This window comes from Prinia subflava, chromosome 8, assembly GCF_021018805.1.
Source record: "Prinia subflava isolate CZ2003 ecotype Zambia chromosome 8, Cam_Psub_1.2, whole genome shotgun sequence".
NCBI lineage: Eukaryota > Metazoa > Chordata > Aves > Passeriformes > Cisticolidae > Prinia > Prinia subflava.
Window position 1 is genome coordinate 31,623,087 of NC_086254.1, and position 22,905 is coordinate 31,645,991.

Genomic DNA, 22,905 nt, shown 5'->3' on the forward strand with positions numbered 1-22,905 from the left:
AGGAAAGGAAAGGAAAGGAAAGGAAAGGATCTGGAGCATGCTAATAACTGCACCCCGCCTCTCGGGGCACATATCAATCTTCCCACGATGTTTCCCATGGAGATGACCCAATCCTCCTTCTCTTCCAGAGCTCTTGAACCTGCTGCACAGGCAGGGAACGTTTATTAAACCCAAATCTCTGAACGTCCAGCTTGCAAAGGTTCTTTTGGGAAGGGAGATTTAGGGGCTCCAGCTGCAGCAGGGCCACGCTCTGCTTCACCCCGGGGGAGGAAAGCAGTGCCCAGCAGGGAACTCAGCCCCTGGGAAGGAAGGGAAAGATCAAAGCAGGGGGAACACCCGTCTGATGCCTGGGGTGGCCCAGGGAAGTCACAGGGTGACCCACACCCATGTTTACCCCAGCATGATGTTGCTGCCAGCCCAGCTGCTTCCCTGCAGGCTCTGGAGTGAAAGGGAATGATCCTAGAGGGCTTGCTACTCCAGCCTTGGGAGAAAACATCATGCAAAAGTCATGGCTACATCAGCTGAGGGGCTGATAATTAGTGACCAGTTCTGCTCATGGCTAGGATAGGCCATATGCTAGCTCATAAAGACAAAACATGAGAGGAATGACAGAAAAATAGAGGTGTTGGACCTTTACTCAATGAATTCCTCACTTTTTCAAGTCACCCTGGAGACTCTGGGGAAGAAAAAAGGCTTGGAATATACTAGTACAGATTCCCAGTGATCACAGTGTGCAGCTGGAATTGCAGTGTAAGAGTGCACTCGTTTTTAAACATGACCAACAGCCCTACTGCTTCCCAGTTTCTGATGGATGCACTCTGTCACTGATAAAAGTTTTAGGAAGAACCCCATAACCCACATAAGCTGCAGCTCTTACACAACCAGGGACCCTGAGAGTCACTACAGAAATGGACCAAATTCCTGGATCAGCCAGGTCAGATTTGAGCAATTCACAGTGGCAAATTTAATGGTTATATCCTGCATCAAGGCAGAACCTGTCAGTGCCAAAGTGACAATCCCACCGAGATAAATAACCCATGGGTAATAAAGCCATAGGTACCCAAATGAACTCTGGAGCTCTTTCAGGTACAGCTGGGTGAGGGGCTGGGCAGGAGCAGAGGGGAGTGTGGACACCACGGCAAAGTCTCTTTGGGTCTGTCTGTGAGCCCTGACATCTCCAAGGGCCAGATGTGCCATGGCTTTCCCATGGGAACCTCTTCCCACACATTTTGTGCCCTGTGCCCCCTGCTTTGATCTTTGCCTCCTGCTCTAAATCTACCAGCTGGTGACCCTGCCACAACTTCCCTGCACAGACTGAAACCTTTCTGGGCTAAAAAATAAATTAAAAAAAAAGCAAAAATACCCTCTCTATCACCCCAGACCCCTGACAACACCATCATTCTCCTTAAGTGTGTGCTAAATATGCTATATAAAAATAAAATGTATCTGTTCTGATGACACAGATTCCTAGTCTTAAAATGTAATTTATGAGGGAGGCAGAAATCACCAATAGCCAGCATTGCTTCTGCTAACTCATGAGAAAAAGGCTTTGTTCTGAAATCTTGCCTCTGGTGTTATTGGCAGTGATTATTCTTACAAAAACCTCCCCAAGTTTACCCAAAGTCCCTTGCAGACACCCTGGGGTCACTATTTCACACAGGGCACTGCCAGCTTCCCCACAGTGTTTGGTAAATTGGGATTTGGGCCACAAGTGGGCTGAGCTGGGCTGTTTCCCCTTTTCTCCAGCAGAGACTGCACAGAACTCCAGGATTATTCCAAACCCACCTGAAGTTCAGGTGTTGGGCTCAGAAGTCAGCATGGACACAGGCACATTCAGCAGGATTTTTTCATATGCTTCTCCCCTCACCTCAGCAAAGAGCTGAATGCTAAGAGAGGGTGAGATTTAGCTTTAAAAATAATGAGTTTTCATCATGTAAGAGGATCTTTGCAGAGTTTAATGAATCAGATATTGAAATCTGATAGGAGGGGCTCTGAATGCCTGACACTTGCTTTTTCCTTTGAAAACCATCACCCTGCTCAAGCCATCCCTGCTGTGTTCCAGCATTAACCAGCCCCCCCACCCCCTGTAGCCATGAGCTGCCTCATTAGAGGTCTGTGTTTTGGACAAGCAGCCGGGATGCGCTGGGTGTGTCATTGTGTAGTGGCTGCAGCAGAGGCTGTGCCCCGTGCCAGGACACTCCCGGGCCACGGGCATCGCCTCAGGCAGGGTCCACCCTGCCCTGGCAGCCAGCAAAGGGAGAGCCAGACTGTGCCAGGAGGGGAGCCGTGCATGGCCAGGGCTCTGTGCTGGCCCGGGACGGACCCGGGAGAAATCCCCGAGCACACGGAGAGAGCAGCGCTGGTTTGTGGGGAAAGCGGCAGTGAGAGCCCGAGCACCATCGTGTGGCACGGACTGTGCTGGCGTGTGCTCTACACACAGCTCTGTGCTGGGCTTCCCACGCTGCACATCACACACTGCAAATCTGGGACTGCTGAACATTGCACAGTGCACATCACACACTGCTGAACATCACACACTGCAAATCTCACACTGCACATCACACACTGCACATCACACACTGCAAATCTGTGACTGCTGAGCATCACACAGTGCACATCTCACACTGCTGAATATCACACAGTGCACATCACACTGCTGAACATCACACACTGCTGAACATCACACAGTGCTGCACATCACACACTGCAAATCTGGGACTGCTGAGCATCACACAGTGCACATCACACTGCTGAACATCACACACTGCAAATCTGGGACTGCTGAACATTGCACAGTGCACATCACACACTGCTGAACATCACACACTGCAAATCTCACACTGCACATCACACACTGCACATCACACACTGCAAATCTGTGACTGCTGAGCATCACACAGTGCACATCTCACACTGCTGAACATCACACACTGCACATCACACACTGCAAATCTGTGACTGCTGAGCATCACACAGTGCTGCACATCACACACTGCAAATCTGTGACTGCTGAGCATCACACAGTGCACATCTCACACTGCACATCATACACTGCACATCACACACTGCACATCACACAGTGCACATCACACAGTGCTGCACATCACACACTGCAAATCTGCGACTGCTGAACATCACACAGTGCACATCACACACTGCTGAACATCACACAGTGCTGCACATCTCACACTGCTGCACATCACACACTGCACATCACACAGTGCACATCACACACTGCACATCACACACTGCACATCACACAGTGCTGCACATCACACACTGCTGAACATCACACACTGCAAATCTGGGACTGCTGAACATCACACAGTGCACATCACACACTGCACATTACACATTGCTGCACATCCCACACTACACATCTCACACTGCTGCACACCCCACACTGCTGCACATCACACACTGCTGCACATCACACACTGCTGTGCACCCCACACTGCTGTACATTGCACTGCTGATGCACTGCACACACAGAGCTGCTCTATGAGCTGCAGGCTGCCACACGGGCTGAACTGTGCCCTGCTGTAGGGGTTGCAGTAACCAGCAGCAGGGTTTTTGGACATTCTATCACCCCCACACATCCACCTGTCCACACACTAGTGCCATGCACCAGGGGAGTGCCTGCCCCACCTCTAACTGTGGGCATCCCTGTACCAGAGTCAAACAGATCCACTCTCACTGAGAAGGCCAGGTCTTTGGCTCCTCATGGGCATGGCTGCTCTGGGCCAGTCTGGCCCTCTCTGTGACACCAGCACTGCTGGCTCATGCTCCTGGTCACTTCCATCACTATAATCAGACCTGAGCAAAGCGTTCTGGTGAATTTTACAGAAAAGAAACTAAAGCCTTTGTAGACCTCTGCAGGAGGGGCGCTGTCCCCACATTATGGCCTCTGACTCCTTTCCTGGGGTGCTTTGAGCACCCTCTCTCTGCAGCCTCACTGCCTGGTGCTCCAGCTCAGGCAATTCCTTCATTTTAAGCAAAAAGTTTAATTCCAATGTTGCCCTTCACTGGGATTTGGCCAGGTGCAGGTGATACATCAAGAATATTTACAGTACACAATAAATCTTGGTTACACAAGGAAAACGATCTCTCTTTAATAGAATATTAACAGAGAAAAGAGAAGGCAGGTTTCAGTTTGTTCCTTGATGCTAGAGAAGAGCCCTAAATTGACAGCAAACCTGGGCACAACAGCCCCTCCTGATTCTGAGCCTCTTGGGTGTGCCAGAGACCATGGAACATCCCAGACCCCTCTGTGCATCTGAGGACAGCAACTGTGTCTGCCTCAGTTTCCCCCCAGGACAGCGAGGAGCCCCGTGCTGCCCCACAGCTGGCTATGCCTTGGCACCCAGCTGTGGAAAACCCAAGGGTGAGGCTCAGTGTAGAGAAACTTTTTCCTCTGGGGTGGGGATTGATGGCTCAGCTCGGGGATGGAGAGCGGGGTGCGGCCGCGGGCTCCCAGGAGATGGCACTCGTGGTCTGCAGATGGAGCCGCGCTCTGGAGATGGCCACGGCGAGGGAACCCATAAATAGCCCTGGACAGGCTGTCAGGCCGCCTGATTTAAGCACCAGAAATAGTGAAACTGTGGAGGTTTCTCAAAAATTAATTTTTCTAAAATGGGAGAAAGATGAAGCCAAGCCATTTTTTACCTGCTTCCCTTGCAAGCTTCTTCCCCGTGAGGAAATCAAATTTAACTCCTCTGTGGCTGCCCTAGCAGCATGCAGGTGGCCTTTGGTGGGGCTGGATCCTGCCTGTCCTGTCACTGCTGTCACACTGCTGGGACACAGACCTGTCCCCACCCCTCTGCTGTCCACAGGGCAGCCACGGGATGGGGCAGGCAGCAAAGTTTCTGTCCCTTGTCATCATTTGCAGGAGATATTGGGAAAAAATTCCACACTGCAAGGGTGGTCAACATTGGAACAGGCTGCCCAGAGAAGTGGTGGAATTGCTGTCCCTGGGAATGTTCCAGAAGGGTGTGGGTGTGGTGCCTGGGGACAGGGGTACTGATGGCCTTGGCAGTGCTGGGTTAATGCCTCCACCCCACTATCTTAGAGACCTTTTCCAACCTTAATGATTTAGTGATCAGGGCAGGGCTAATTTAGGAAGGAAGAGGTGATTACCAACCCCCTCCCTCTCAAGTTTACATCTGCAGGTCCTTAGTCTCGTTTACACATCACCTCTGGAGACACACTTTAGCTTTAAGTTTAAGCATAAATACTGAGCTGCTGTTATTCCTCATGCTGACAGCTTGGGAACGGATTTACTGAGAAGTCTACAGCATGATCTCCCTCCTCACACACATCAGCAAGCACCTAGCCCCAAACTCCCAGGACTTCTTTAGCTGTGTTACATTAAGACTTTTTCCTCCTGAGATCTCCCTTGAGCCCTACAGAGCCGAGTCTCTCAGTGGGAGTGGATGAGCTTGGCTCTGAACAGTTGTGTCCTGGCAGGGAAAGTGTCCCTGAGGAGCAGATGTACCTGTAAACAGGCAAAGGTGGCTCGTCCTAAACCCTGCACGCCCTGGCAGGGCAGGGGAGGCAGGCAGCCACCAGGACAGAGGACCTGCAGCCTGGTTGCAGGGCAGCTCGGTGGGCAAAAGGCAGAGCCAGCATTGCATTGTATTTCCCACTGCTCCAGGCCCTGAGGATGGTGATGGGCTCGAGGTACCAAGCTCCTCACAGGGCACAAATGTGCTCAAGTCACTGTTACCATGCCTGAGTTGAGGTACAGGCTTGTGGGATGCCTGGAGCCCCTGGTGTAGGAGGGATGATGTGGAATAAACACCAAGAGGGGAAGATCTGTGCCAGGGATCAGAGCAGAAAAATTTGACCTCTCCATCTCAAAACCCAGCAAAATGGTCATTGTGAGCTCACAGCCCTGATGGAGAGATGGGAGGGGTGTACCCAGCTCTGCCTGCAGGAGCATCCTCCCCTCCAGCTCTGGGACAGACACCCAGGAAAGGAACAGGACAACAGACAAAACTGCCTCTCCTCCCTGAGCCCAAACCCACTCAGTGTGAATTATGCCCTAATTATTGAGCACTCACTGCCCCCTATAAATTACAGCTCTGTCACTGTGTGTTGTTCCCCCAGGAGGTGCTGGGTAATTTTTGCAGTGCCTCTGCAGCTGCAAACCTGCCTGGGCCCATCAGCCCTGCAAAACAATTCTCAAAAAGGGATTTATTTTTGTTTAGCAGATTTTCCTGCTTGTCTTTTAAAGAACTATTAATTGTGTAATAATTTAACAATTATTTACTGCTGACTCGAGCGTTCCCTCTTTGATACGGATCCTGTTGTTAATGTACCAATCACACCTACACCCCCTCAATTCTTTCCACTCCTGTAACCTGGGATGGTGTTGTTGTTTGGATTCCTGTACTCCAGGATGGTGCTCAGCCACTGCTGCTCTGTGCCAGAAGTGCAAGCTGTAGTAAAAAAGCAGATACATATTACATATGGGGTGGAAAAAGAGAGATTTAAGGTTTTACACACCATGCCCAAACTAAGAGTAAGATACTCTCCCAAAGAACATTTGTGCTCCACCTAATATTTTCAGAGTAGTAGGGCAATGAGATCTGGAAAAGTCAGCAAAGTCAATAACAGGGCTGGGAGCAAAGTACCAGCATGATGGGAAAATAGCCATTATATACTGCATTTACATGAGGTTCTTAATCACAGATATTCAATAAAAAAATAAAATTCATATGATCTATAGCCATGCAAAACCAAGAGACAAGGGAGTCCAGACCCAGAATATTCACTATGGACTTAGGCCAGTGATGGATAAAGAAGATCAAAAAAGCTTCCTTAAGATAATGGAACACTGTTCTAGTTAAAATAAATCATATTTTTAGCAAAAGATCATGAGGAAGAATGGACTCTAAATGCATTTGTGGGCAGACATCAAGGTGAAGAAACTGGAGATGGTTTTGGTCCAAGCTCAGAAGGTTGGAAACTGGATTGAGTACATTTGAATTTACTGCACAGTGACAGGGTGAGGGACACCCCTGCACCCAGAGCCACCCTGGCTTTGCCCAGTTTATCCTCTGGTGCCCTCAACTCCCTGCTGAGGGCTGCAGCTGGCACTTCACCCCATCCTCACACACTAAAGGAAAAAGCTGGGACTGCCTCTGCCTGAATCGAGGCTGAGTAGAGCTGCAGTCTGCCAGAGCTGCCTTGATGCCCCAGCTCCTGCACCCCAGCAGGAGAATAAGGATGTGCAAGAGAAAAAGGGGAAAATGAGGATTCCTGCTGCACTCTTGTGATCCAGCACGGGAAGCATCAGGACCAGTCACGGGGCTTTAGAGAATCTCTGTCTTTTTTGTAGTTGCTTTCCAAGCAGAAAGGAGTCTTAGAAGTTTAAGGCTGGGATTTGCAGAGTACTTCCCAGCTGATTTGAGGAAGAGAAAAATGACATTGAAGCTGAGCAGCCCTGGGTGTCTTGCATTGCTCTTTAATGCATGTGTGAAAATGCTGGTCGGTTCTGTAGGATTTCTTAGGGAAAGACCCCAAAATACACAGCCAGTCCAGGCACTGCAGAGCTGCTTTGGCAGTGCCATCACCTCAGTGACACTTTCACAGCATCTCTGCAGGGAGAGGGGATTGTACAGGACCTGCTCAGCTGCACAGCCTGGCAAGGCAGCCCCGAGCTGCCTGATGTGTCATTTGAGACTCTGCTTTCTCCTTGAGATTACACAATTACTGGCTGTAATTGTTTAATAGAGTCACATCATCGTCCTCTTGTGAGAGGCAAGGGAACTGACCACATCTCTCTGTCAAGGCAGAAATCCTAAGAGCCTAAGATTAACCAATTACCATTAACCTACAAGTGTTTTGCAAGGTACTTTTGATGGATGAAACTGATTTAGGGGTTTCATAATTTGTCAGTTCAAAACAGACAAACAATTTCCCTTGTTTCTTGTTTTTTGTCCTTCCCTTTCCATCCAAATGATGGCTGGAGAAATTCTGATTTTTTCAGCTCCTCACCTCAGTTTTAAAATCACAGTGGAGCTTTTCTTTTTGTCTTTGTAGTGGCTTCTCACTCTGCAGAGCTCAATCTCAAACACCCCACTGCTGCTCAGTCTCAGGGTGCTGGGAGGGCTGGATGCCTGTGGAAAAAACAGCCAGTTTGGGACTGCTCCTCCTGATCTGGATTACATGGTTGAGACATTTGTGGGATGTCCAGGGCTGAAAACATGAGAAATGGACTTGTTTCCTCAATGTGCAATTTCAAGACCATTCCTGACAAACGAAGCCATCTGCTTACCTTAATCAAGGCATCTTGTTATGGGCTGGTCCTAGGAGTGAGTATTAAACATACTCTTCTGTGGCATTATTTATGACTTGCACTGACACTGCATCACTCTGTTATCCATACTTATAGAAAAAGACCCACTGTAAGTATAATTAGTTAATAAATCACCATGAGTGATAAACAGAATGATGGATGCAGGTTTCAGTTGATCACTTTTTTATTAAGGAGAGATAAATCAGCATCATATTGTTGCTGTAAACCTTTCAAATTGGTCAAAAATCTTGCAATGCTGAAATGCAGCAGGGAGGTGATTAACGTGTCAATTGTGCAGCAACAAATTGCACCTGATAATTGATATCAATCAATCCTTTTAATTTCTCTCCCATGTAATGGGTGTTATACATCATCCTGCTCTCCTGCCTCTTCACCATGGCTTTTGCAACCTTTCCTCCTCACCCAGGCACCTCTCCAGGCATCTCCTCCAGCCTCAGCCCATCTCCTGCTCCTGGCTGCTGCAGCTCCTGCAAAGCCTTTCAGCCTTCAACTAACCCTGCATTGCTTTTGGTCTTCTGGACTCTGACCTAAGAAAAGGCCAATCCAGCCCTCATAAATATTATTATATTTATATTTAAAACTTCTGGTCTTATTTTTGCTAATAACCTCACTCTGTCAGAGCTACAAGCCTCACTAATAAAGGCTGGATAAAACTCAAAAGGCAGAGGCTGGGGAGAAGTGATGATAACAGATTAATTTGGGTCCTGCCATCCATCCAGGTGTTCAGCCCAGGATGAAGCAAAGTCTGGCAGCTTTGACCTGTTTTAAGTTATAAGATGAGAAATTGGCAATTTCCTCCCTTCCTCCCAAGGAACAGACATGTCAGGGACAGGGAGCAAGAACTGCAGCTCTCAGAGGAAGGGGCTCAACCAGAGATGCAGTGAAACCTTTGGTTTTGCACAAGCTTTTTTGGTTCCATGGTGATTACCCACTGCTTTAAAAATTAAATTGTTATTTTCTTAAGGCAGGGCTCACACCTCTTTTTGATGTCTTCAATATACCAAAGTAGAAACCCCAGAATTCAGCCCTACAACGGCCAGGCAGGATTATCTAGAGATGGAGAGCTGCCTGCAGTGGTTGCATCCCTGGCATCAGGGAAAGGCTTTCTCCTGCATCATTTACTGTAGGATTTGGCCACCCCAGTGTCTCCTGTTGCTACAGCCTGTGCTCATACAATGTAAGGGGGGACCAGGAGGTGGCCCAGACCTTCCCTGAGTGCCTGGGGTCAGACACCACAGGGACAGAGCTTGCACCAAGGATGCTGCTGTAACCCACAGTGGTTTGATGCCCTTTACCAAGTCAATCAGTTTCTAGAGCAAAATTCTGCCTGCAGCTCAATGCAGAGGAGGTAGAAAAGTGCTTAGGAATTACTTTCAGCTACAGCTTTGCCAGACTGAAACAGGGAAGCCTGCTTGGAGCAGGCTGAGAGCTTGGCCTGCACTGCAGGTTCTGGGGAGTGAGATGTGCAGCAGACAGGAGCTGTGTGCTTTGCCAGCTGGAGAGAGCCCTGTGAGGACCCAGATATATTTAGCCAAGAGTGAAAGATGTGCCTTTCTGCCCTGCTCCCCAGGGAGTTTGCTACTTCCTCCATAAGACCACACCACCTTTTATAGCCCGTGTGCTTGCATGGCAGAGTGCAGCTAACAGGCAGGATATTACTGGATATTATTGGAAGCAATCATTTTTCTCTTTGCACCGTGGCCATACATTCACAGCTCATTCCTGGTGGTTGAAGCCCTCAGTGCCACAGGTACAGTTCCACTGGAATTACCAGGCACATTGATACCCTGGATTTCACCTGTCCACCGAACAAAACCCAAAGCTGAGCAGCTCTTACAGTGGGGTTGGTGGGGAGTGGGGATTTACCTTGAGTCACAAGGGGATCTTCAGGGCTGTAATCCCCCACCACATCCTCAGCTGGTGGGAATCCACAGGGCTCCATGAGAGTGATGGAGCTTCCATAGGTGGAGGAGAGGGCTGGCATCTCCCACCCTCATAAAACCCTCTTCTCCTGCACTATCCACATTCAGCTGGCTCTGGCTCTCCCTGCCTTTTTCTGTTTCATCATGGTTTCCCCTCTGTGTACATCGTATCTGTCAGGTCTCATATCCCCATGACATAGCATCCTCTCATATTACACTTGCCATAATACAGGGAAGATGAATATTGCCCCATAAATGCCTCTTAAGTTAATGTGAAACTACATCTCGCTACATCATGTATTCAACAAGCCATCATTTTCCTCATAAATTTTGAGGAGCATTTTACCTTCTTCAAACGATTGGCTTGTGTGTCCAGCCGGGAAATAATCACAGCCCGTGGCCTGGGCTGGCTGCAGGGGCTGTAAATCATCCCCGGGCTGAGCAGCCATCCTGCCCTCCCCTCCTGAGCCCTGCTGATTGGCTTTATGGCATCAGCTCAGCACGAGTGACCCTGCTCTGCTGCCAGCCCTTAAATCAGCCCCAGACTGGTGTCACTCCTTATGGAGAAGAGCCTCACTTCTTCCTTGGGATGGAAAGGGAAGATTTCTGGTGCTGCAGCCTTGATCTACTAACAGCAATCAGCACTCAGGCACACATTAGACACTAACAGCCTATCACTTTATATTTTACTGGGTTATTTCTGACATTTCCCTTTCTGCAGTGGTGAGTACACAGCACTGGAACCCCTCAATTTCTGAATGCTCACCAGATTTTCCATTTTGTCATGGGCCCATGGAGCCCTTCCTGCACCCAAGAGTCACACTCCAAGCTGCAAACTGTGCTACCCCTTTTCAGTGAGCAGGGACCAAAAGGGAGGACTCTTGCTTGGGATGCTCAGCTTGAAAGAGATGTGAATTTACTCACAGAACAGGGACCACTGACCATTTTAACTGCTCTGTGCAGGAAGCACCACAAACTGCAGAGATGCCCTGCCACAGGAATGGAACTGTCTTAGTAAAATTAAGCAGGTGATCTGCTCACTCTGGTGCTGCTCAGGACTGAATAGAGGCCAGGGAAGCAAAAGCAGCCAACCCCCCCTCCCAGCTCACACCAGACCCTTTTTTTCTGGTAGCCACTCTGACCTTTAAACCACAATTGTGAGCTGAACGCTGCAGCAAATGAGTTTCCAGGCCTCCCTTGGCAGCCATTCCTCTTGACAAAATCCATCATGCACTTTGGCCTGGACAGCAGTTCCAGCTTTTGGTTTTGGGGAGGCTTGTCAGGAGCGACACCGCATAATGCACACTGGATATGCCTGGAGTACACTCAGATACATCTCGCTATTAAATCCCTGATTTTTCCACACACAGCTTTTGCTGCCAGAGGCAGCCCAGCTAAAGCCAAGTTGATAGCAGATTAAATGCTATTTTCATCACATTTTTCCCACTTGACAAAAGATTCCCCTCTCCACAAGCAGGGTCACACTGGCCCTGGAGCTGGACATGCCCCTGCTTTCCAGGCAGCACCTCCCACCCTGCCCTGGCTGCTGTGGTGGTGCCACGTTTTCCCTGGACAGCTGAACTGCCTGGAAAAGGAAATGAATTTCCTCCTGGCTGCCACTTCTCTGCAGAACTGCCTTTTGGGAAGCTTCAATAACACCAATTCCCTCCTGCATTCGAGTACCCCTGAACGAATGACCCTGCTAGTGGTGCAGTTTTTCCCTGCGCCCGCCTCCCCCCGTCTCCCTCTCCCCCAACTTTGATTTGATCAGGCCAAATCTGAAATGATGTGTGAAAGTAATGATATTTTGTAATTAAATCTCTGGTGATGGCGCCTCTAATTTGTGGTACATGCATTGTTCATAAGGAAAAAGGCATCAATTCATTTTCTGACTGGCTACTCCAGGGACTCGTAATTAGACCCAGTTCATCTCTTGCTGCCTTGCATATTAAAGAGCTACTGAAACGCAAAGGGAATTTGGGAAAGGGCTTTTTTTTTTTTAAAAAACACCCTTCTAATAATGTTAGCTCAATTAGAAACACTCAGGAATTAAAAAGAAGAAGGGAAAAAAGGAGTAACTTCTGGATCATCCAGAAAATAAAGGCAAAATTTTGAACAAGTGGACCAGGGCAGGGCCTTCACTGACCTGCTGCAAAGACCAGCGACCAGTTTTACCTATTCCCTGGGAAACTGTGATGTTCTCTGCATTATTTGTAAAAGAAAAACATGTGGCAATACATGTCACAGAATCCTGTCTTCAGATGTTACTCTTCTGCTCTGCCTCTGGAATAAAACTTTGATTTTCTACAATTTGAAGAGAAACATCAAGGAAACACATGAAACAGCCCAGTGTTGTGGAAAGGGAAACAAGGCAGCAGAGACAAAGGTTATTTTGTAGGGTCAATGCTATAACTGTGTATTTACATACCACATTATTGTACATTCACAGAAATTGCTGGGAATATTTTAAACAAGTCTCAGATGGAAAAATGCTTGGTTCTGTCATAGTTACCAAATAACATAACGAAAGCAAATTCAGTAGGTACTGGCTATAATGAGCAACAGCCCCCAAAGATTCCCTGAGCTTCCCACTTGCAGCAGCATGAGAAACTACATTCCCATCCCACAAGGATTTTAAGAGAACAAATTCCCTCCCTCAACTAGTACAAAGTTGAAGTCTCAAAAGCACTTATGTCCTGGTTACCCAGCAAAAAAAAAAGTCACTGGGGTCAGAAGAGTTTGGGTTTGACCTTTTTAACACTTTAAATGAATCAGTTCTGTCAGTGTTTGCTTCCCAATGAGAAGTTGCTTCAAAATGAGAGTCATACACTGACAAAGATGCTGAAACCAAACACTGACAGTGTCAAAACTTTTTCCTGCCTTTGCATTCACTCCTCTAGAAAAAGCAAAATTAAATTCCAGAAAAAGATGCACATCTGGGGAGTCTGTGTCTCCCGACAAAGCAGCAGCTTTTGAGATCCCTCCCCAGTGCTCTGGGCCCCAGAGCAGTGTTGGCAATCTCTTGCCCACTATGGATGATGGCAGTTCTGCAGCTGCAGCAGGTCCCTTGTGCTGGTGGCCATTCAATCCATACAAATCAGGCATTAGAACAACTATTTCAGGCCCCAAACCTCCTTGTCACCCCCACAGCCACCCTTTGGGTCTCCTGGTGCACCCAGACCCAGGCTATTAACCAGAGCAGCCCTCCCAGCCCAGCACAGGGGACTAAAAACAGCTCCAGCACAAAGTGGGGCTTTTGTGCTCATCCTCAGAGTTTCACCAGAGGCACATTCATTGTTCCAACACCAACAAATCCTTGGCTGGAGGGATGGGAAGGGGCAGCTGCAGAAGCACCTAAGGGGAGGTTTCACTGCACACCCAGCTCTGAAATGTTCCCTGTCAAAACAAGCCCAGGGAAAGGAGCAGGTGATGAAGAAACAGAGGAGGAACCTGCAGGAGTTAGGATCATCTCTGTCAAGAGCAGCCAGGCTGGCACACACACAGAGCACAGACACCAGCCAGGATCACCGATTCTGGGTATTTACTGCAGGACCTTTCTGGGTGCAGGTAAAATGCTGCACTTCCTGCTCACAGAAAAAGTGACAGAAAAGCAGGGAGCAGGGAATGTCACCTGGGAATGCACCCTGACCCATCAGTTAACTGGGTGCTGCAGAGATGAGCAAATATCTTAACAAAATCCACACACTTCTAAAAGAGAGCTATTTTCAGTTAATTCCTCTGCTTTTATGGGGAGTCCCAGCATCTGGCAGAGCCTCCCAGCCCTGTGCCATGCTGAGTTCAGCTCCTCTGGCTGGGCAATCCTGCTTTTTCAAAGGAGGCTGCAAAGACCCTGCTTCATGGCAGGGTAAAGCAGCCCCTGGGTGGGAATCCTCCTCCCCTGCCCACCCCAACCCCACACTGATCTCCAGCCAGGGCCATGCTCAGGGTTCACTCCGTGCCAGGCCATGGCTATAATTTTGAACAGGGAAAAGTATCAACATCTCAAAACAGTTTAATTATTCTGAGAATGCTTAGCTATTAGCAAAGACAAGAGAGCTCAGGGCTATTTTTCAGCATTAATTTTCCATTTGAAATGAATTCCTTTTGGTTACACTTTTTAAATGTTTCTTTTAATTAGACGCAATTACTTCAGAAGAATTGCTTTTATTTCTAAGCCTGAGATCTCAATGATAAAGCTGTTAACTGGCTGAGCTGAATGCTGTGTATGGCTCATTTAGCTGGTACACTAAAGTATATTGAACTAGGAAATTATACAGTGAATCAGCTATTAATTCATTTTATGATCCTTTCACTCTAACATCCTGAATGAGATCTTTGGGGGAAATTTAGTCACAATACATATAATTGTTCAACTATATATATGCCACTGGTTTACTGCTCTGAGGTTACAGACACTGCAGAGATAATCAGAGTGAACTGTGCAAACAGCATTGACTCCTGACTCCAGTGCTGCAGGGAGCATCCTTAGAGCAGGGAGATGCAAACACAAGCCATGGACACATCCCCTGTCCAGAGCTGGGAAAAATAAACCAGAAATTCTGCTGTTTGACAGTCCACACACCAGTGCTGCCAAAGGAAAACCTGTGCTTTCCCTGCTGGGCCCAGTTTATCACAATGTCTGGGGCAGGAAGGAGCTTGGTGCTGGCTGAACATGAAACCTCTGCAAACCTCAGGTGGTTACCTGAGAACTGTGAGTGAGGTTTTCTTCAAGGGTTCTGTCCCTCAGAGAAAATCAGTACATTCCCTCAGACCCTGTGGTACCTGAATCACAACTTGGACCTTTCAAACTAGGGGCTGGTTGAGCAGTTTCTACAGCACCAGCTGGTCCTGTGTGGGCAGGACCAGCCCTGGTATGAAAAAAACACCAATGCAACCCTGGATCCCCTTCCAGAATCCTGTGTGTGTCCATGGCACCACCTCACCCTGCACCTCTGCCCCTCCTTTGGGTGTCTTGATCCTGCTGTGCGAGGCAAAAGATGTCACAGTGGCAGCACACATCTCCCACCAGGAGCAGGAGATGGGCTCTGACCCTTCACCAGCTCCTCAGAGCCTGCCTGGGCAATCCAGGCTTGGGCTGAGCCCTTTAGGCTTAGTCTAAAGACTTGCCCACGTCACTGCTGGATTTCAGGCCACTGATGGTCTGTAATGCTGATTTGAACTCATCCTCACAGCTCAAGGGGTTATTAAAAATGTCTGGTGGTCTAAAACAAATAAGGATTTGTGTTTCGATTTCCAGGAATTTTCCTGTGGGGAAAACCACTTAAATGCCACCCCCATCCCACAATGAGTGTGGGAACCAAGCAAGAGCCCCATATCCCAAAAGGGATTTTCCAGCAGATCACAAGCCCTTCCAGCATTGCAGCAGGGCTTGGATGCATGTTAAGCAGTTGTACATACTGCAGAGTCACCATATGGGTATCTCTGTAATTGAAAATGTAATGTAAACCTTGGCATCCAGGGTTGTCTTCTGGAGAAATCATTGTGGAAATGTCATATAATTAATGAATTGCATCAGCTATCAGGGAAAAAGACATTTTAACCATAGGATCATGGGACTTTATTACTGTAGATGGACTAAATCTATATCTTCCAGCATAGATCAGTCCTGACAAAAGTCTGAGGTTGCCAGCTGGCCAGGTTTGTTTTTACTAACTTAGCTCTCTTATTATTTTAATGAAGTTCAACTGATGCTGCATAGAAGCCAATTTCTCTAAATGCTGCCAATAAATTAAAATAAAGATGTTGTGTGTGAAGATTGGCAGGTGTCTCCCTGCAGATTTTATCAGGCTTCCAAGCAGAGCCCCCACTTGGGCAAAAGCTGTGGCCAAACATTGCCTGTGGAAAGCAGCAAGGCAATGGAGCTTGGAGCAATTAGCAAACTTGTAATTAGTGCCAGCTCAGCACCGATCAGTGGGGGTGTGCACAGAGAGGGTCCCTTTGGACACTGGGATGCAGGTCTGGGGTTTGTAACAGGGCTTGGGGCTGGTGCTGCAGCCTCAGGGGGAGCTGGGCTGCACCTCCTGCCCTGGGACTTTGGCCCCATCAGTGTGAAGGTGACAATATTGAAACCTGCACTGTGGCTGTGGCCAATCTCTGTAAAATGCAGGATTCAGCAAAACCCCACTCCCTGAGGGACTGACCCCTTGTGGCTCCAAGGCCACCAGTGCCTGTGAGCCCGGGCAGGGGAGGGCTCTGCAGCTGGGGCAGGTGGATGCAGCTTGTGTTTCCTCTGAAACCAGCCAGATTTGCTTGGTTTGGGAACTGAGAGGCCAAGAGCCACTGCCACAGCCTGCAGGGGAGGAAGCTGTTGTGTGAGCACTCCCTGCAGTCTGGGCCTCCCCAGGCACACAACTCTTGCTGTTCAAAGCATCTACAAGAGGCCAGAGCACTCGCACATCCTGCTGGATTTGGAGGAGAGCAGCCAGCCCTCCTCCCTCCTGGGCATGGGAGCAGCCCAGACCCTCAGGCGGGAGCCATGCTGTCCTGCCCACCCAACTGTGACACCCAAATGTCCCCAAATCATCTCTGCTGACCTGTCTTGCAGTTCCTTGGTACTGTTCAGTGTTTGCTTAATCCACAAGGTTAGTATCCAAAAATGCACTGTCCAGGAAGCAGCTACCAGGGTGATAACAAAACTATGCATTAGGATAAATTGCTTTAGTTCATTAGCCATGTAAATTCATATTAATGTGGTACCCTTAATTTTATTTATCAATTATCAAAGCAGCTTTCTAGTATTGCCACTTTCCATGTTTTCATACATTTAGTTGGTGACAAGTTTCAGTGAAATTCTTTGAAAATTCAGAAAGGCACCTGGGCTCAAGCACTCCTGCCACCTCCAGGAATCCATCCCAGGCTGGATAACCATCCCTAAGCTTTTTGCTTTGCACTTTTACATTTGCATTTATAAATTCAAGCTCATTTTGGCAACTAAAACCACTTGAAAAGTACTTTCCTACTTAAAAAAAATGAAGTTACCTGAATTTTGCACAACTTTGGGGCTGAACAGGCTCCATCCACCTCTGTTGTGACAAAGTCTTTGGCTGCTGTATCCCATAACTGTCACCAAAGGCTTGTCCATCTTATCACCCTTTTGATAAAGCAGAAGGGGTGGGAAAGGTTTCACAGCTTCAGTGGGAAGCTCAGCCTGCACTGTGCCTTCCCTTCAGAGTCTGCCCAAGCCCTGCCTGTCCTGCACCTGCCAAGGACACATTCATGGGGGTGCTCAGACCATTCAGAAAAAACTCCTTTTCCCCTTAGACCAGAGCTGCAAGTGGAGTCAGCTGGACCAGCTCTTTAGACTCTGCTCCAGCAGAGTGTCTGAGCTGCACACAGACTCTTGTGCCCTTACAGCTCACACAGTCTATTTGTAATGTCCCATTTTCCCTCCTCTGCCTCCAGCAGTCCAGTCCTCATCTCCATTGGCACCTTCCTCCTGATTCATGGTGCTGCTTGACTTCATATCAAGCAGAGGATGGATATCTCTTTATCAAGAGAAATAAAGCTCTCTCCAAAGGGGAAGGTGAACAGCCTATTGAAACACACAGCCCCGCTCTCCTTTCTTGCATTGCTGCTGCCCAGAAACATACAGCAACAAACAATATGATTCAGTAAAGTTATTGAGTGCCAGGCCTTCACATTTGTCTTCCAGTGACTCTTAAGTCTTCCTTTTCTCTATTGAGTTCCATCTCATTGACTTCCTATAAACACTAATACAGAGCCACAGACCTGCAGACATGCCTGGAATACAACCCACACCTCACAGACACTGCCAAGGGCTGGGCTGGGCTCAGAAAGTCCAGACTAATGCAAGGCAACTGCTACAGCATTCAAAACCATGAGTCTCCTCCACACCTCAGACAAAGCCAGGCTTATTCTCTGTTTGCCTCCTTTTCATCGGTGAAATTCAGGAACTTGTTCTGCTTTCTGGGATTTTTCTTTTCCTTTTTTTTTTTTTTTTTTTTTTTTCCCCTCAGATGGAACCTGATATTTGCATGTATTCTCTCAATTCCCAAAGTTTTTTTTTTTTTGGAGAAAACCACTCCCTGCCCCACATGGGCCCAGACAATGAAACCACCAAGCAAGACAACTCACTGCATGACACGGAAATGCTGTTAATGCTGAAACAGGCTCAGAATTCAAAGCGTGCCTCTAATTAATCACCAGTTACCCGGCGTCTTTGGGTGGCATCTTCCATCTTGTTTCCCACACAATGGGCTTCCTCCCCTTTTGTAGTCACACACGTTCCTCTTCCTCCTGGGCTTGATGACTTCCAGCCTCCTCACCCCCTTCCCATCCATCCAGCCTGTTGAAATATTAACCTGGGCTGGTGAATGGCTTTGCTGACTGATACATAAACAAGTGTCGTGTAGCTACCGGTGTGCCACAGCACCAGCCCTGTTTACATCTGAATGTTATCCCCCCTCAGAGACTGCTGGGACAACAGGGACAGGCACAGGCAGGACTGCCAGGGAAGAGGAGCAAAATTAAGAACAAGAGCTGAAGTAAAGCTGGGGGGAGGAAATGGCCATGGGTAGCCTGTCTTCAGCAGCCCACCCTGCTACTGCACTTACTGCCCTGTCATTTTTACTGGGTGAAGCATCATTGTTGGCTCCTCTTCCCATGTTCTCTGCAAACAGCTGTCCCCCACCCCCAGCTGTGCTCCCTTGAGTACATCAGTTAGGAGTTATTACACTTTTGTATTTATTCTACTCCCTAACTTTAGTATTTATTCTACTTACAACTGCTGCTGCTGGGCTCTGGTGCAGGTCTTTTACAGAAATGGCATTAAAAGCTGCTCTGTTGGACTCGTTTGCTCTTTGGGTTTGTGCAGTGCACCTATCAAAAGAATAAATCCTCTGTCTCCTTGAGACCCAAGACCCAGGCCTTGTCCTGCTCATAGGCTGGACTTTTTAGCAAATTTAATCACAGGTCTCAAGCTTCTTTGGGATCTGATTAGGAAGTGGTGTCCAGGCTGGTCAGGCAGAGGTGAATCTACAAGTTTGCTGTGATCCCAACCTGCCTGGAGCTTCACTTAGGATGCTGACCCCTGGCTGGCAGCAGGGACAGCCAGCTTGCTCCAAAGCCTTGTGCTTCCCAAATGCAGCCTTGCAGGCTCCAGCACAGGTGGGCACAGACTTCCTCACAAGCACGAGCACTTCCTTAACCCAGCACTGAGGGAAACAGCAGCCTGGCAGGGAAGCAGCACAGCTACCTGTGATTCTTCACACCTTCACAACCTACACCAGCTCCCACGCTCTCCTCTGCTTTCCAGCCACTCTTTGTGGGATAAAACAGAGAATGTGATAAAACATCTGATGTTGCAGGTGGCACCATCTGCTCCCTCAGCAGCTGCTGCTACCGCTTAACCATACTTCTCTACGAAATGTTAGAAAACCAAGGTGACCACATAAGGGCCAGCTTTCAGGATGGTCTCAGCACAGGAGAGAGCCCTTGTCTTGTTAGCAAGTCCTGAACCTCCAGCCACCAATGGACATTCCTTTCCTAGAAGCCAGGTGAGGTTTTGGTGTGATATAAATCTTGACACCAGTGGAATCCAACCAGTTCCCAGAGTGTCCAGTGTGTGCCTGCCCACAGATTTATTGCAGAGCAGAACACCAAGCCTCCAGTATAAATCATGAGCCTGTGCAATGCACAGTGACCACACTGAGGAGCACTTCAGCTTCTGTTCCACAAGTTCCTTGAGGAGAAAGAACAGGTCTATTCTCCATGCAGGATCTGTCAGGTTGGTGTCTGGGCACAGAGCCTGCTCAGAGGGAGGCACCAGCCAGCTCTGCTCCCTCTGCAGCCACCAGCCAAACCTAGCAGAGTGCAGGCAGGAGAAGTGCCTGCAGTGCTTTGGTTTGCAGAGCACGGCTGTGATTGTGTTCCTGGAGAGGAGGATCCAACCCCATCCTCTAAACCCTGCTCTATTCCCACCTTTCCTGTCTGCATCCAGGGAGTTACCCAGAGTAACCCACGTGGCAGCCAAGGGGATGTGCCAACATGGTTCAGGAGTGTTAGGACACCTTTTTATTTTATTAGGAGTCACATCCAGCTGAAGTGTATCCTTTACTCTGGTTTGAGAAGTAGCTCCAACCATCCCACTTCAGACAGCATCCTTAGACGTTACTGTGACAGTTCTACACGAGGCTTTGGTGATGTCCTTCTGCAGAAACACGTGGGAAACAAGTGAGTCATACTTTACCCATCACCTGAATTTCTCATTCCTGTGGAGTCCAGTTGGAGTAAGATTCTACTGCTAAAGACCAAGAAATTGAAACCAGAAAGCAAGTAGCAAAAGCTGCTAAAATAAACAGCAAACTAAAGTCTTAAAATGTAGGGGTCTGGTGACATAACTGCAGTTTTTAATCATAAAAAAAGATGGTGGTACTATGGTATGCAAGGTACTCTCAAGTGCAGAAACACAAATGGGTCTGGGGCTTTTCCTGCTGCCTGCATATCCAGGATATTTCATATCAAGGCAAGAATGGTTGAAATAGTGATCAATCATTATTCACATAAGACACTGATGCTATCATGCATCATTTGGTGGTTATTTCAAATATGTCTGGTCTTAAGGGCAGATACAATAATTTCTCAATAGAACAGCAGTGGCTGGACCCTGACAGCCCATCAGGACGGAGTCATGTGCTTTCCTCTGTTAAAAAGAAGGAAGTTGGTTTGTGGCTTCCCCTCCTTATTTGCAATTTTTCTTTCCTTTAAAACAGCCTGGCTTTGATCTCACCTCTGCCAGCATCTCTATTTTGCTGACTCCTCTCCAGGTGTGCTGGAAAGGGAGGCTGAACTGCAAAGAATGCTCACAGTTAAGTTTGATCAAACTTGTCAACCAGATTTCAACCACACAAGCATCTACCAAACTCAAACTACACTCTGTTAATGCAGCTCACTCAAAGTCAGAGTAGAAAAGTGTCTTTGAGTCTAACAGAGTAAAGCTGGTTTATGACAATTTACAGAGCCTTGTAACTTTTGATGATTGTTTCCAAACACCAGTGCTTCAAGTAAGAACAAAAAGATGACTCAAAACCATCACATCTCACCAGTGCTCCTTCCACAACTGTGGCAAGCAGGAGTTCCTTATAAAATACAAAGTTAGCAGTCCTTCCAGACTCCAGCTCTGCAGCTCAGGGACTCCTCCCTGAGCCAGAAAGGATCATTTTGTTTAATGGACGTGGCTGGCTGTTTCTCCTTTGCATTTGTCTAATTGCATTTGGAAGCTTCCTAAGTGGCCACTGTGGTTATGGGATGAGCTCCACCAGCCCCAGCTCAGTCCTGTAGGGAGGCAGCATCCCACAGTTCATCCCCCCAGCGTGCAGGGGCTGGGGACAAGGCTGGAACCTTCCCTTCACTTACTGCAGGCTGAGAGGGTGCCAGAGCTGCCAGGTCTGGCACAGGAATTGCTTTGCAAGAGCCGTGTGGTGTCTGGAAAAAACATTCCAGTGGCTGGGATTGGAAGTGCTTCCCTCCAACAGTTAATCCTGCCCTCCTCACTAACTCTGCAATTCAGGGCCAGGACAGATCAATGGACAGCATGTTTTATCTTCCCTTTAACAAACTGCCCAAGCAAAGGTAAAAAATCAGTCACATCCCTAGGCTAGAAAAAATTGCCTCCATTTTAAAACAGAGGCACAAAAATGGGAATTGCTGCTGAATTTTTATGTTGAAAGGCATTTCTTAGATGAGCAAAGTGTAACAAGATAAAAGTGAATAACCAGACAAATGCCTTTCCTTCCCCCCTCACTGCCAGGCTGTCCCCTGGCAGGCTGACCATCAGGAGCTCTGCCTGTCTGGATACCACAACTCCCACTTTCAGGGAGACAACCTGAAATGGTATTTTTTAAAAAAGCTCTTATTGCACTCAGACAGGGGGCAGAGGATGTAGCAGAGTCCATGAGCTCAGGGAGATGAAAGTCTCAGCCCACACTTTGGAGGCTTCAAAAGCCCCAGCTCTGAGCACAGAGCAGAGCACTGGGGTGAGCACGGGGCTGAGCTGCTGCAGCCACAACCCCATCCTACCCCTGCAGCACCAGCCCAGCCCCTGAGCCCCACCACGCCAGCCCTCCACACCCAGGAGCTGCTCCAGCCCCCTGGATTTCACAGGTCCCCCTTTGTGGTCCCCAGGATCCAGCTGAGCCCCTCCAGAGCAGGGCTGACGAGGAGGCACCCAACACCCCACAGAGCCCTTTGAGACAAGATAAGAAAACCTTGTCTGTTGATTAGAATGTCTGCCTGCAGAGCAGCATGACCCCAAGGCTCAGCCACATTTAAAGGTGTGCCTTTGGCATCAAAACACCTCTAGGGTCTACCCAACAACTATTTTCCATGAGGAAGGAGGCTCATTCCACGGGGGTGCTCATCACCTTCCCAGGAGGAGAGCGGAGGCTGGGTAGAACCTGGGTTTGCCACTTTTGCAAACAGCTGCCAAATTCATCACTCAGGAGATTGCTTGTGATGTATTATTTAAAAATATCTAGAAAATACATTATAGATGCAGGGTCTTTTCTCTGCCAGTTCATTTTAATGTTATTGATTATTCTTTAAATCACTTATTTTGATTTTGCTCTGAAGCATTTAGTCTTTGGGCAAAAGTACCAAAAGCAGCTTCTCAATTTATGGCTG